We start from the raw sequence: 15,213 nt of genomic DNA on the forward strand, positions 1-15,213 counted from the left end.
ACCTTCCCCGGCCCTGTTGGGACAACTACGCCAAGTTTCCTAGTCGGTCACTTCTTATCGCCCCGAATCAGAAATTTTAGCCCTTAAAGGTAGGATTTGCTACTCAGAAAGATGGTTAACAAAAAAAAAAAGAAAGATGGTTAACAGGGAGTTCTTTCCCGGCTAATTGTGTCAAGTAAAGCGAAGTAAAAGTCACTCAGGCGTGTTCGACTTTTTGCGACCGCATGGGCTACACAGTTCATGGAATTCTCCAGGCCAGAATACTGGAGCATGCCCACTCCAGGGCATCTTCCCAACCCAAGGATCGAACCTAGCGGGCGGATGCCTTACCAGCTGAGCCACAAGGGAAGGCCAGTTGTGTCAAGGGCTGTACCTTTTACAGCAGCTGATGGTGGGTGCGTCCTTAGTGCAAGTAGCTAAATATCGTAGGTTTCAGCTCGTATCTCTACTGGTTTTATCAATACTTAAGAGGACAATTTAAGCTTAAAAAGTTTTCTCTGCTCTTCGGCCTCCTCCCTTCCCTCTAATGTGCATTGTGCATTACCCAGACCTCCTCCCCAGTGGCAGAAATACCTGCTCAAATCCTAAAGATCAGTTTTTCTCTTTCTGGTGACAGCCATGTAACTCCTTAGAAGATAACATTGCTTTCTCAGTCCTGTAAGAGGTCCCCTTAAGGTGTGCAAACATCTTTGGTGAACTTTTATGAACAATGCAAGTGTATCATTTCCATCAGAGTTAATATTTGGTACAGAACAGACTGGTAAGATGACCTGGGGAGATACTGGGTTGCATCCAAAGGAAGCTCTTAGCTTAAGTGCTTCCCTCAGACCAGATTTCCCTCGGGGCTCAGACGGTAAAGCTTCTGTCTACAATGCCGGAGACCCTGGTTCGATCCCTGGGTCAGGAAGATCCCCTGGGGAAGGAAATGGCAGCCCACTCCAGTACTATTGCCTGGAAAATCCCATGGACAGAGGAGCCTGGTAGGCTACAGTCCATGGGGTCACAAAGAGTCGGACATGACTGAGCGACTCCACTTTCCACTTTAAGACTATATTAATGTGACTAGCTGTATTACTTGTATTCTGCTTATTTTACAAGATTATTGCGCCATCAATAAAAATGATGATTAGTCAAAGTGATTGACCAAATATATAGTGCTATAAGATCAATGATTATAATGGAGTAACTCTAGCTATGAGAAGCAGCAACAAGAGGGAACCATTTCCTGAACCATAACAGACTAGTAAGACTGGGCAGTCTAGAGATTTGGGCTACTAGACCAAAAGTCACACTAGACTTTTGCTGTTCTTTAAACACTACTTGTGGAGGAAGGGTTCTGCCCCAGGGCCATCCTATGTTGTCGGAACTCTTCTTTTCCGGTTATCACATGATTCTCTTTCATCTCCTTTAGGTCTCTTCCTCATAGTCACCTCTCAGTGAGACCTTCCCTGACCACTACAGTTAAAGTTAACCCCACATGCATACACTTCTATTTTTCTTCATAGTACTTTTTACAATCTAACATGCTATTTAGGAAATTTGTATGTTGTTTCCAGAATGTCAGTTCCAGAGGGAAAGCCAGTTTTGTCTGTTCTGTTTACTGCTGTATCCCTAGTGCCCGACAGCCTGCTGCATAATAAGTGAATACTTATTTGTTGAATGAATGAATATTGGCAATTAATTAAAGAAATGCAAATTAAAATGACAATGAAATTGTTAATGGGAAAGTAAAATAATACAGTCACTTTGGAAGACAGATTGGCAGTTTCTTACTTGTACAAAGCTAAATATAATCTTACCTTGATATCAAGAAATCACACAGTTAGGTATTTACCTAAAGAAGCTGAGACCGATCCACATAAAAACCAGCATACAAGGGACTTCCCTGGTGGTCTTGTGGCTAAGACAGCATTCCCAATGCAGGGGGCCTGGGTTTGATCCCTGGTCAGGAAACTAAGGATCCCTGTGCAACTAAGACCTGGCACATCCAATAAATAAATAAATCTTTTAAAACAAAAACCTGTGCACAAATGTTTATAGCAGCTTAATTCATATTTGCCAAAATTTAGAAGCAACTGTCACCCTGCTTATTTAACTTATATGCGGAGTACATCATGAGAAACGCTGGACTGGAAGAAACAAAGGCTGGAATCAAGATTGCTGGGAGAAATGCCAATAACTTCAGATATGCAGATGACACCACCCTTATGGCAGAAAGTGAAGAGAAACTAAAAAGCCTCTTGATGAAAGTGAAAGAGGAGAGTGAAAAAGCTGGCTTAAAGCTCAACATTCAGAAAACGAAGATCATGGCATCCAGTCCCATCACTTCATGGGAAATAGATGGGGAAACAGTGGAAACAGTGTCAGACTTCATTTTGGGGGGCTCCAAAATCACTGCAGATGGTGATTGCAGCCATGAAATTCAAAGACGCTTACTCCTTGGAAGAAAAGTTATGACCAACCTAGATAGCATATTCAAAAGCAGAAACATTACTTTGCTGACTAAGGCCCATCTAGTCAAGGCTATGGTTTTTCCAGTAGTCATGTATGGATGTGAGAGTTGGACTAAGAAGAAAGCTGAGCGCCGAAGAATTGATGCTTTTGAACTGTGGTGTTGGAGAAGACTCTTGAGAGTCCCTTGGACTGCAAGGAGATGCAACCAGTCCATTCTGAAGGAGATCAGCCCTGGGATTTTTTGGAAGGAATGATGCTAAAGCTGAAACTCCAGTACTTTGGCCACCTCATGCAAAGAGTTGACTCACTGGAAAAGACTTTGATGCTGGGAGGGATTGGGGGCAGGAGGAGAAGGGAACGACCGAGGATGAGATGGCTGGATGGCATCACTGACTCGATGGACGTGAGTCTGAGTGAACTCTGGGAGTTGGTGATGGACAGGGAGGCCTGGCGTGCTGTGATTCATGGGGTCACAAAGAGTCGGACACGACTGAGCGACTGAACTGAACTGAACTGAACTGAGGTGTTTTAAATAGGTGAATGAATATACAAACTGGTTTAATAAACCGGGATAAACATCCATATAATGAAATATTATTTAAAGATGAAGAGAAATGAGCTAGCCAGCCATGAAAAGATATGACAGATCTTAAACACATATAGGTAAGTGAAAGAAGCCAGACTGAAAAGGCTACACATACTGTGTAATTTCAACCATATAACTTTTTGATAAAGGGAAATTATGTAGATAGTAGGAAGATCGGTAGTTGCCAATTTTCTGGCAGATTGAGGGAGAAATGAATAGTTGAAACACAGGGATTTTTAGGGCAGAGAAACTACTTTGTATGAGTGAAAGTGAAAGTAGCTCAGTCATGTCTGACTCTTTGTGACTGCATAGACTATACAGTCCATAGAATTCTCCAGCCTGAATACTGGAGTGAGTAGCCATTTCCTTCTCCAGCGGTTCTTCCCAATCCAGGAATCGAACCAGGGTCTCCTGCATTGCAGGCAAATTCTTTACTAATTGAACTATCAGGGAAGCCCCTATGGTTATGTTTACTACCACGTATGGGGCTTCTGTTCTCACTGTGTCTGCTCTAAACAACCACCATCCACAATACAAGTACCAGTAGGGGCATGGCTGACATTTGAACCTGTGAAAGCTGACCATGGAGCTCATACAATTTCCCACTGCATTACAGCTGGTGGGGCAAGCGAAAATAAAAGTCACTCAGTCATGTCCGACTCTTTGCGGCCCCATGGACTATACAGTCAATGGAATTCTCCAGGCCAGAATACTGAAGTGGGTACCCTTTCCCTTCTCCGGGGATCTTCACAACCCAGGGATCGAACCCAGGTCTCCCACATTGCAGACAGATTCTTTACCAGGTGAGCCACAAGCGAAGCCTCCTAAAATTGCGCTGTGTCACATCTTGTGAAAGCAAATTTGTTAGTCGCTCAGCCATATCCGATTCTTTGTTAACCCATGGACTGTAGCCCACCAGGTTCCTCTGTCCATGGAATTCTCCAGGCAAGGATACTGGAGTGGGTTGCATTCCCTTCTCCAGGGGATCTTCCTGACCCAGGGATTGAACCTGGGTCTCCTGCATTGCAGGCAGATTCTTTACCATCTGAGCCACCAGGGAAGCCCCAGAGAACACTGGGAGTGGATTGCCATGCCCCTATCCAGGTCCTGACCCAGGAATCAAACCCATGTCCCTTATGCCTCATCATAGTATGATGCTATCTGTATTGGTGGGTTCCCAGGTGGCAGTAGCGGTAAAGAACCCGCCTGCCAGTGCAAGAGACATAAGAGGTACAGGTTTGATTCCTGAATCAGGAAGATCCCCTGAAGGAAGACTTGGCAACCCACTCCAGTATTCTTGCCTGGAGGAGCCTGGTGGGCTGTGGTCTCTAGGGTCCCAAAGACTCGGAACGACTGAATCAACTTAACAGCAGCATATTAGTGGATACATGACATTATGTATCAATATTTGCAGAACTCTGAAAAACTAGGACATAAAAAGTGAACCCTAACATAAACTATGAACTTTAGTTAATAGTAGTGTACCAATATTGGTTCATCACTTGTAATAAATGCACCAGACTAATTCAACATGTTAATAATAGGGGAACTGGGAGAGACTGGAGAGATCCCAACCTCTGGGATCTCATGTCTGGTGCTCTGAGGTGCAGCTGATATAATAATAATAATAGAAATAAAATGCACAGAAAAGGTAATGCGTTTGAATCACCCCGAAACCATCCCACATCCCTTGGGTCCATGGAAAAATTTTCTTCCACAAAACCTGTCCCTAGTGCCAAAAAGGTTGGGGACCCCTGGTATATAGTAACTCCTTGTACTTTCCATTCAACTTAACTTTAAACCTTAAACTGCTCTAAAAAAGTGTGTATACAGAAACAAGATTTACAGTTTTTCATCTTTTACCTTAAGTGATTCAGAAGATAAACAGTCCTAAATATGATATTTTACATATATAGCACTTAACATAGTCAGTGGCTTTATGGTTATATTTTCCATAATTACCTCTAAATATGGAGTCCCCTGAGTTAGTAACCTTCCACTCCTCTCCAACCTCACTCACATAAAAATCTTAACCTTAGTGTAGCAGAATCTTTAAAATAAAAGAGGTTTCATTTATTTTTTTCTTTCCAAAAATCTAGTGCTTTGCTACATTATACCGAATGATGTTTTGCCAAAAATATCTGTGATGGTTAATTTTATGTCCACTTGACTGGGCTAAAGGATACCCAGATAGTTAGTAAGGCATTGTTTTTGATGTGTCTGTGAAGCTATTTTTGGAAGAGACTGGCATTTTAACCAACATACTGAGTAAAGAAGATTACAATCACCATTTTATTGGGGCATCATCGAATTCCTTAAGGACTAGAATAGAACAGGCAGAAAAGGGGCACATTCGATCTCTCTGCTTGACCTAGGATATTCATCTTCTGCCCATGGACCATCAGCACAGCTGTTTCTTTGGCTTTCAGACTCAGACCAAGACTTAAGACATCATTGGCCTTCTGGTTCTCAGGGCTTTAGATTTGGATTAAATTACTCCAGAGGCTTTCTTGGTTCCCACAGACAGAAGATCGCAAGACTTCTTAGCTTCTATAACCACACGAGACAACTCCTATAATATCTATACCTATGCATGCATGCTAAGTCACTTCAGTCATGTCCAGCTCTTGCAACGCTATGGACTGTAGCCCACCAGGCTCCTCTGTCCATGGGACTCTTCAGGCAAGAATACTGGAGTGGGGGTTGCCATGCCCTCCTCCAAGGGATCTTCCCAACCCAGGGATTGAACCTGTATCTCTTACATCTCCTGCATTGACAGGCAGGTTCTTTACCACTAGCACTACCTGGGAAGCCCATCTGTACCTATTCAGTTCAGTTCAGTCGCTCAGTTGTGTCCGACTCTTTGCAACCCCATGAATCGCAGCACGCCAGGCCTCCCTGTCCAGCACCAACTCCCGGAGTTCACTCAGACTCACGTCCATCGAGTCAGTGATGCCATCCAGCCATCTCATCCTCTGTTGTCCCCTTTTCCTCCTGTCCCCAATCCCTCCCAGCATCAGAGTCTTTTCCAATGAGTCAACTGTTCTCATGAGGTGGCCAAAGTACTGGAGTTTCAGCTTTAGCATCATTCCTTCCAAAGAAATCCCAGGACTGATCTCCTTCAGAATGGACTGTTTGGATCTCCAATACCACACTTCAAAAGCATCAATTCTTCAGCACTCAGCTTTCTTTATAGTCCAACTCTCACATCCATACATGACTACTGGAAAAACCATAACCTTGACTAGATGGACCTTTATTGACAAAGTAATGTCTCTACTTTTTATTATGCTGTCTAGTTTGGTCACTACCAGGCTTTTAGGGCTTCCCTGATGGCTCAGTGGTAACAAATCCACCTGCAATGCAAGGGACATGGGTTTGATCACTAGATCGGGAAGATCCTCTGGAAGAGGAAATGGCAACCCACTCCAGTATTCTTGCCTGGGGAAGTCCCATAGACAGAGAAGCCTGGCGGGCTACAGTCCATGGTGTTACAAAATAGTTGGACATGACTTAGTGACTAAACAACAATATCGGGCTTTTACTAAACTCCAACAGGCAGTATTTCTCTGCCCTAATCATCCTAGGGCAGGCACCAGACAACTAGAGATAGCCTCTGTACTGCAGAGCCCACTGAAATTATTCAAAGCAGCCAATGCTAGACCTACTTGTGTCTCGCCCATCTCCATAGAAACCACAGTAAAGACTTCTGCCCGAGGACTTCCCTAGGGGTCCAGTGATTAAGAATCCATCTTGCAATGAAGGGGACTTGGGTTCAATTCTTGGTGGGGGGACTAAGATCCCGCATGCTGCAGAGCCACTAACATAAGACTGTGCCACATTTAGCATCTCAGCACAGCAAAGAAAGATCCCGTATGACCCTGTGTGCCACAATTAAGATGGGATGCAACCAAATAATAGATATGATGCTTTTGAACTGTGGTGTTGAAGAAGACTCTTGAGAGTCCCTTGGACTGCAAGGAGATCCAACCAGTCCATCCTAAGGGAGATCAGTCCTGGGTGTTCCCTGGAAGGACTGATGTTGAAGCTGAAACTCCAATACTTTGGCCACCTGATGTGAAGAGCTGACTCATTTGAAAAGACCCTGATGCTGGGAAAGATTAAGGGCAGGAGGAAAAGGGGATGACAGAGGATGAGATGGCTGGATGGCATCACCAACTTAATGGACATGAGTTTGAGTAAACTCCAGGAGTTGGTGATGGACAGGGAGGCTTGGCGTGCTGCAGTTCATGGGGTCGCAAAGAGTCAGGCATGACTGAGTGACTGAACTGAACTGAACTGAAGAGGTGATTTGTACAGACTCTGGATTGGTTGGTTTACACATGAAAGGCAGGCTCACAGAGGAGAAGTTTACTAACTCTACAAATTAGCTCAAAGCTTCCCTGGTGGCTCAATGGTAAAGAGTCAGACTTGGGAACTAAATAATAACAGCAACACATATTAGCTCAGCCCTGGGAGTCTCTCTAGGGTCAGCCAGGCCCCAGACAACAGAACATATAGAAAATGAGAAAATATAGTTAATACATAGAGATTATGAAGTTGCCCATCATTTTGGCATCAAATGAGGTAGAGGATGAGAAAGTGAGGCTGTGTTCTAGTGAATCAAATAAAGTAAAGCTTGACTGAAAAGAAGAAAACCGACTCCCAAATACTGGAAGCCCAATGAAGGCAGAGCAAAGAAATTCTACAATCTGGCTTCTGCTTCCACATGGAGGCCCCTTCGTTTCCTAAAAAATGGTTTTAAAATGTCAATAAGACAAATAAAAATGGGGCCTTACAGCAAAACAGTACCCACTTATCTGTGTTACAAAATGTGAAATCATCCCTAAATATACTCAAAAAGATTTCTACCTCCACTGTTGAATTTTTCTTGCAATATTTGTCACAGATGTCCTAGTTTCAAAATCGGATAGTATTTTTAAATGTTTTGGATGTCTTTTTAATCTTTTATTTCCAAACTTTTTGTCAGAGTACCAGTCAAACACTCATTTACATCTCATTTAACATCCTTGGACACAGATGTCTCTACATGTGTTCAGGTTGCTGGAATCAGTTAGCTTGGGGGAGCAGACAGCAGAGCCAGTCTCTTGATTCTGGGGCCCCTCTGACTATAGTTGTGGTGGAGAAGGAGGCAAAGATCTCCCACACTTTCCTGTTTTTTCATTTCTCTTAACCCAGCTCATGTTCTTAGAAAGTTGGTTGAACAGAACATTTTGTAATCATCTCTATAAACATACAAAAACAAGTTAAAGTATGACTTTGTTTAAAATATTTTATGACCCAATAGAATGTATTCTACTCTATTTCCCCTGGAGAAGGAAATGGCAACTCACTTCAATATTCTGGCCTGGAGAATTCCATGGACTGTATAGTCCATGGGATAGCAGAGTCGGACATGACTGAGCTACTTTCACTTCACTTCACTTCAGAATGTATTAATTCAGTACATCAAGGTTAAAAACCACAGCTCCACCACTTACTATCCTGTGCATTCATGCTAAGTCACTTCAGTCTGACTCTTTGCAACCCTATGGACTATGTAGCTTACCAGGCTCCTCTGGCCATGGGATTATTCAGGCAAGAATACTGGAGTGGGTTGCCATGCCCTACATCAAAGGATCTTCCCAACCCAGGGATCAAACCTAGGTTGCCTGCATTTTCTGCATTGGCAGGCAGATTCTTTACCACTATGCCACCTGGGAAGCCCTTATTATCCTGTAACTCATGGCAAAAAGCTTCACCTCTATACACAGAAAAAGATGATACTGTAAAAGCAGTTTTAAAACATCTTAGGGGAAAAATAAGGTAAAATATGTGAATGGTTTTGGAGATGTAAAAGGAATATCTTTCTTTCTTTTTTATCAACTCCTGGGGGTCTTCAGGAAGTTCCAAAATGTGTAGTTGTGTAACTCTGGAAAATAATGGAGTGGAACTGTGTTGCAGCAGAAATGTAGTGACTCACTCTCTCCCAGAAATTGGAAACACACATAGATTATGTCCCAGACTTCCCTTTGGTGCCAAGACTGCTTTTGGATTACAGAAAAAGTGGAATTCAAGTTCTGGTTGGGAGAAAAGTAAAAATAATGGGATCAGTCATTGGAAAAGAAAACTTATTAAAGTTTGGAGTCAAAGAGTACTATCTTGCATGAGAATAAAGATGTATTTTTTATATCTCATATATACTTTGTTTTCTATGTATTAAATTTTTTATTTACTTGGCTGCTTGGGTCTTAGTTGTGGCATGTGGGATCTTTAGTTGTGACGTGCGGGATCTTTAGGTGCAACATGTGAAGTCTTAGTTGAGTTGAGACACGGAAACTCTTATTTGCCATATGCGAACTCTTGTTAGTTGCAACATGTGGGGTCTAGTTCCCTGACCAGAGATTGAACCCTCCCCCCCTATATTGGGAGGGCAGAGTCGTAGCCACTGGGTCACCAGGGAGGTGCCTGTATTAAATTTTTTCAATCTTCTGCTGTATAAAAGATTGTCTTCAAGGAACATAAAGTGTCTAACGTGCACAGAAATACAATGGGTTTCTATAGGAAAATTTAACTCCTTTGGAGACAAACAAGTGAAAGAATAATGTCTGATTAGGAAATGGGGTGGGCTCTATTGGGAAATACAGACTATGTTGCTCACCTTCCCCAACTACTTTTTCTTTCAAATGTATTTTGGAAACTCATATGACTAATTCAAATTACACAAATCTACATATATCCTGACCTTCAACGAGGAACAGTGGCGGTAAGGAGATACCCCTCATCCAAGGTAAGGAGCAGCGGCTGTGCTTTGCTGGAGCAGTCGTGAAGAGATACCCCATGTCCAAGGTAAGAGAAACCCAAGTAAGACGGTAGGTGTTGCAAGAGGGCATCAGAGGGCAGACACACTGAAACCATACTCACAGAAAACTAGTCATTCTAATCACACTAGGACCACAGCCTTGTCTAACTCAATGAAACCATAAGCCCCACAAGCCATACCTGTGGGGCAACCCAAGATGGGCGGGTCATGGTGGAGAGGTCTGACAGAGCGTGGTCCACTGGAGAAGGGAATGGCAAGCCACTTCAGTATCCTTGCCTTGAGAACCCCATGAACAGTATGAAAAGGCAAAATGATAGGATAACAAAAGAGAAACTCCCCAGGTCGGTAGGTGCCCAATATCTTACTGGAGATCAGTGGAGAAATAACTCCAGAAAGAATGAAGGGATGGAGCCAAAGCAAAAACAATACCCAGTTGTGGATGTGACTGGTGATAGAAGCAAGATCCGATGCTGTAAAGAGCAATATTGCATAGGAACCTGGAATGTCAGGTCCATGAATCAAGGCAAATTGGAAGTGGTCAAACGAGATGGCAAGAGTGAACGTCGACATTCTAGGAATCAGCGAACTAAAATGGACTTGAATGGGTGAATCTAACTCAGATGACCATTATATCTACTACTGCGGGCAGGAATCCCTCAGAAGAAATGGAATAGCCATCATGGTCAACAAAAGAGTCCGAAACGCAGTACTTGGATGCAATCTCAAAAATGACAGAATGATCTCTGTTCGTCTCCAAGGCAAACCATTCAATATCACAGTTATCCAAGTCTATGCCCCAACCAGCAACGCTGAAGAAGCTGAAGTTGAACGGATTTATGAAGACCTACAAGAATTTCTAGAACGAACACCCAAAAAAGATGTCCTTTTCATTATAGGGGACTGGAATGCAAAAGTAGGAAGTCAAGAAACACCTGGAGTAACAGGCAAAATTGGCCTTGGAATGCAGAATGAAGCAGGGAAAAGACTAGAGTTTTGCCAAGAAAATGCACTGGTCATAGCAAACACCCTCTTCCAACAGCACAAGAGAAGACTCTACACATGGAAATGACCAGATGGTCAACACTGAAATCAGATTGATTATATTCTATGCAGCCAAAGATGGAGAAGCTCTATACAGACAACAAAAACAAGACCAGAAGCTGACTGTGGCTCAGATCATGAACTCCTTATTACCAAATTCAGACTTAAATTGAAGAAAGTAGGGAAAACCGCTAGACCATTCAGGTATGACCTAAATCAAATCCCTTATGATTATACAGTGGAAGTGAGAAATAAATTTAAGGTGAAGGGTTAATAAGGTAGCAGAGATGTGCCTGCAAACGGGTCTCTCTGCTCAGGCTTAGCGTCCTTGCATACGAGACATTCTGCCAAAGAGTCTGGACACAGCCTTGAGTTTAATGGTCCCTTGCAAACGAGGGAGTTCCCTTCTTGAGATAAGAAGGAGATGAGGGCTTTGGGCAGACTCTTCAGTAGACAGAGATTTCACTCCCCTTTGCTATACGATAACATGTATGCACCTGTGCTGTACTGAAAAGGCTTATTCTTACAGTCTGGAATTCTGCCTAAGGAGGGCTTTATAATAATAAACGGCAATTAGTTTGCCCAGTTGTTCCTCTGGCCAGAGTGGTGTCCTGTCTGTCTTTTGTATGTCTTGTATGTTTTATGTCATTTCACTCGTAATCTCCAGAAATCTCCTACATAAGGGCCTAGATCTGATAGATAGAGTGCCTGATGAACTATGGAATGAGGTTCATGACATTGTACAGGAGACAGGGATCAAGACCATCCCCGTGGAAAAGAAATGCAAAAAAGCAAAATGGCTGTCTAGGGAGGCCTTACAAATAGCTGTGAAAAGAAGAAAAGTGAAAAGCAAAGGAGAAAAGGAAAGATATAAGCATCTGAATGCAGAGTTCCAAAGAATAGCAAGGAGAGATAAGAAAGCCTTCTTCAGTGATCAATGCCAAGAAATAGAGGAAAACAACAGAATGGGAAAGGCTAGAGATCTCTTAAAGAAAATTAGAGAAACCAAGGGAACATTTCATGCAAAGATGGCCTCGATAAAGGACAGAAATGGTATGGACCTAACAGAAGCAGAAGATATTAAGAAGAAGTGGCAAGAATACACGGAAAAACTATACAAAAAAGATCTTCACGACCCAGATAATCATGATGATGTGATCACTAATCTAGAGCTAGACATCTTGGAATGTGAAGTCAGGTGGGCCTTGGAAAGCATCACTATGAACAAAGCTAGTGGAGGTGATGGAATTCCAGTTGAGCTGTTTCAAACCCTGAAAGCTGATGCTGTGAAAGTGCTGCACTCAATATGCCAGCAAATTTGGAAAACTCAGCAGTGGCCACAGGACTGGAAAAGGTCAGTTTTCATTCCAATCCCAAAGAAAGGCAATGCCAAAGAATGCTCAAACTACAGCACAATTGCACTCATCTCACACCCTAGTAAAGTAATGCTCAAAATTCTCCTAGCCAGGCTTCAGCAATATGTGAACCGTGAATTTCCTGATGTTCAAGTTGGTTTTAGAAAAGGCACAGGAACCAGAGATCAAATTGCCAACATCTGCTGGATCATGGAAAAAGCAAGAGAGTTCCAGAAAAACATCTATTTCTGCTTTATTGACTAGGCCAAAGCCTTTGACTGTGTGGATCACAATCAACTGTGGAAAATTCTGAAAGAGATGGGAATACCAGACCACCTAACCTCTTGAGAAATCTGTATGCAGGTCAGGAAGCAACAGTTAGAACTGGACATGGAACAAGAGACTGGTTCCAAATAGGAAAAGGAGGGTGTCAAGTCTGTATCTTGTCACGCTGCTTATTTAACTTATATGCAGAGTACATCATGAGAAACGCTGGACTGGAAGAAACACAAGCTGGAATCAAGATTGCCAGGAGAAATATCAATCACCTCAGATATGCAGATGACACCACCCTTATGGCAGAAAGTGAAGAGGAGCTAAAAAGCCTCTTGATGAAAGTGAAAGTGGAGAGCAAAAAAGTTGGCTTAATGCTCAACATTCAGAAAACAAAGATCATGGCCTCTGGTCCCATCACTTCATGGGAAATAGATGGGGAAACAGTGGAAACAGTGTCAGACTTTATTTTGGGGGGGTCCAAAATCACTGCAGATGGTGATTGCAGCCATGAAATTAAAAGACGCTTACTCCTTGGAAGAAAGTTATGGCCAACCTAGATAGTATATTCAAAAACAGAGACATTACTTTGCCAACAAAGGTCCATCTAGTCAAGGCTATGGTTTTTCCAGTAGTCATGTATGGATGTGAGAGTTGGACTGTGAAGAAAGCTGAGAGCTGAAGAATTGATGCGTTTGAACTGTGGTGTTGGAGAAGACTCTTGAGAGTCCCTTGGACTGCAAGGAGATCCAACCAGTCCATTCTGAAGGAGATCAGCCCTGGGATTTCTTTGGAAGGAATGATGCTAAAGCTGAAACTCCAGTACTTTGGCCACCTCATGGGAAGAGTTGACTCACTGGAAAAGACTCTGATGCTGGGAGGGATTGGGGGCAGGAGGAGAAGGGAACGACCGAGGATGAGATGGCTGGATGGCATCACTGACTTGATGGACGTGAGTCTGAGTGAACTCTGGGAGTTGGTGATGGACAGGGAGGCCTGGCGTGCTGCGATTCATGGGGTCGCAAAGAGTCGGACACAACTGAGCAACTGAACTGAACTGAACTGACTGAACATATATCTTATGTTCTGATCATTAGATTTGATTTGTTTTTAATCTCATTGGTCTGAAACAGAGTGAAAAGGCGAATGGTTGCCATTGAATCCTTCCAGTGGGTGAGATATCACTGCAGAAACCACGTGCCAGTTAATATTGTTGTTGGGTATCTCACAGTAGGCAAGGAATTAGTTGAATGACTAGTTTACTATACAACAATTTTGGCCAAAGATTTTGTAGTTTACTCTAGCTAAAAACACAGGCATGGGGGGAAGGATTGATAAAAGAGGAGAGGAGCTAAGAGAGAAACTTATTTCTTTTTTGTGTCAAAAGTTTTATTTTTAAAAAAGACTTTTTTACTCTGCCTGAATGGCAACATCTCCAAGTTCTTCTTAATCAATATGCAATCCTGTTAACCTGCAAGACCTGAATTTCTTAGCATTTCTTTGTCAACCTTAAAAAACAAAACAGACAGTTATTTTACCAGCAGAATGAGTTTCTTTAGGAATAACAGAGGAACTCCCATAAGGGACCTGCAAACAGAGTTTTGCCAAGAGAACGTTCTAGCCATAGCAAACACCTTCTTGCAACAACACAAGAGACGACCCTACACATGGACATCACCAGATGGTCAACAACGAAATCAGATTGATTATATTCTTTGCAGCCAAAGATGGAGAAGCTCTATACAGTCAGCAAAAACAAGACTGGGAGCTGACTGTGGCTCAGATCATGAACTCCTTATTGCTAAATTCAGACTTAAGTTGAAGAAAGTAGGGAAAACCACCAGACCATTCAGGTATGACCTAAATCAAATCCCTTATAATTATACAGTGGAAGTGAGAAATAGATTCAAGGAATTAGATCTGATAGACAGAGTGCCTGAAGAACTATGGATGGAGATTTGTGACACTGTACAGGAGGCTGGGATCAAGAACATCCCCAAGAAAAAGAAATGCAAAAAGGCAAAATGGTTGTCTGAGAAGGCCTTACAAATAGCTGTGAAAAGAAGAGAGGCGAAAGGCAAAGGAGAAAAGGAAAGATATATCTATTTGAATGCAGAGTTCCAAAGAATAGCAAAGAGATAAGAAAAGCCTTCCTCAGTGATCAGTGCAAAGAAATAGAAGAAAACAATAGAATGGGAAAGACTAGAGATCTCATGAAAATCAGAGAAACCAAGGGAACATTTCATGCAAAGGTGAGCACAATAAAGAACAGAAATGGTCCTAACAGAAGCACAAGATATTAAGAAGAGGTGGCAAGAATACACAGAAGAACTATACAAGAAAGATCTTCATGACCCAGATAACCACGATTGTGTGATCACTCACCTAGAGCCAGACATACTGGAATGTGAAGTCAAGTGGGCCTTAGAAAGCATTCACTACAAACAAAGCTAGAGGAGGTGATAGAATTCCAGTTGAGCTATTTAAAATCCTAAAAGATGATGTTGTGAAAGTGCTGCACTCAATATGCCAGCAAATCTGGAAAACTCAGCAGGGGCCGCAGGACTGGAAAAGGTCAGTTTTCATGCCAATCCCAAAGAAAGGCAATGCCAAAGAATGCTCAAACTACCGCACAATTGCACTCATCTTACACCCTAGTAAAGTAATGCTCAAAATTCTCC

Source organism: Budorcas taxicolor, chromosome 9, assembly GCF_023091745.1.
Source record: "Budorcas taxicolor isolate Tak-1 chromosome 9, Takin1.1, whole genome shotgun sequence".
NCBI classification, from domain to species: Eukaryota; Metazoa; Chordata; class Mammalia; order Artiodactyla; family Bovidae; genus Budorcas; species Budorcas taxicolor.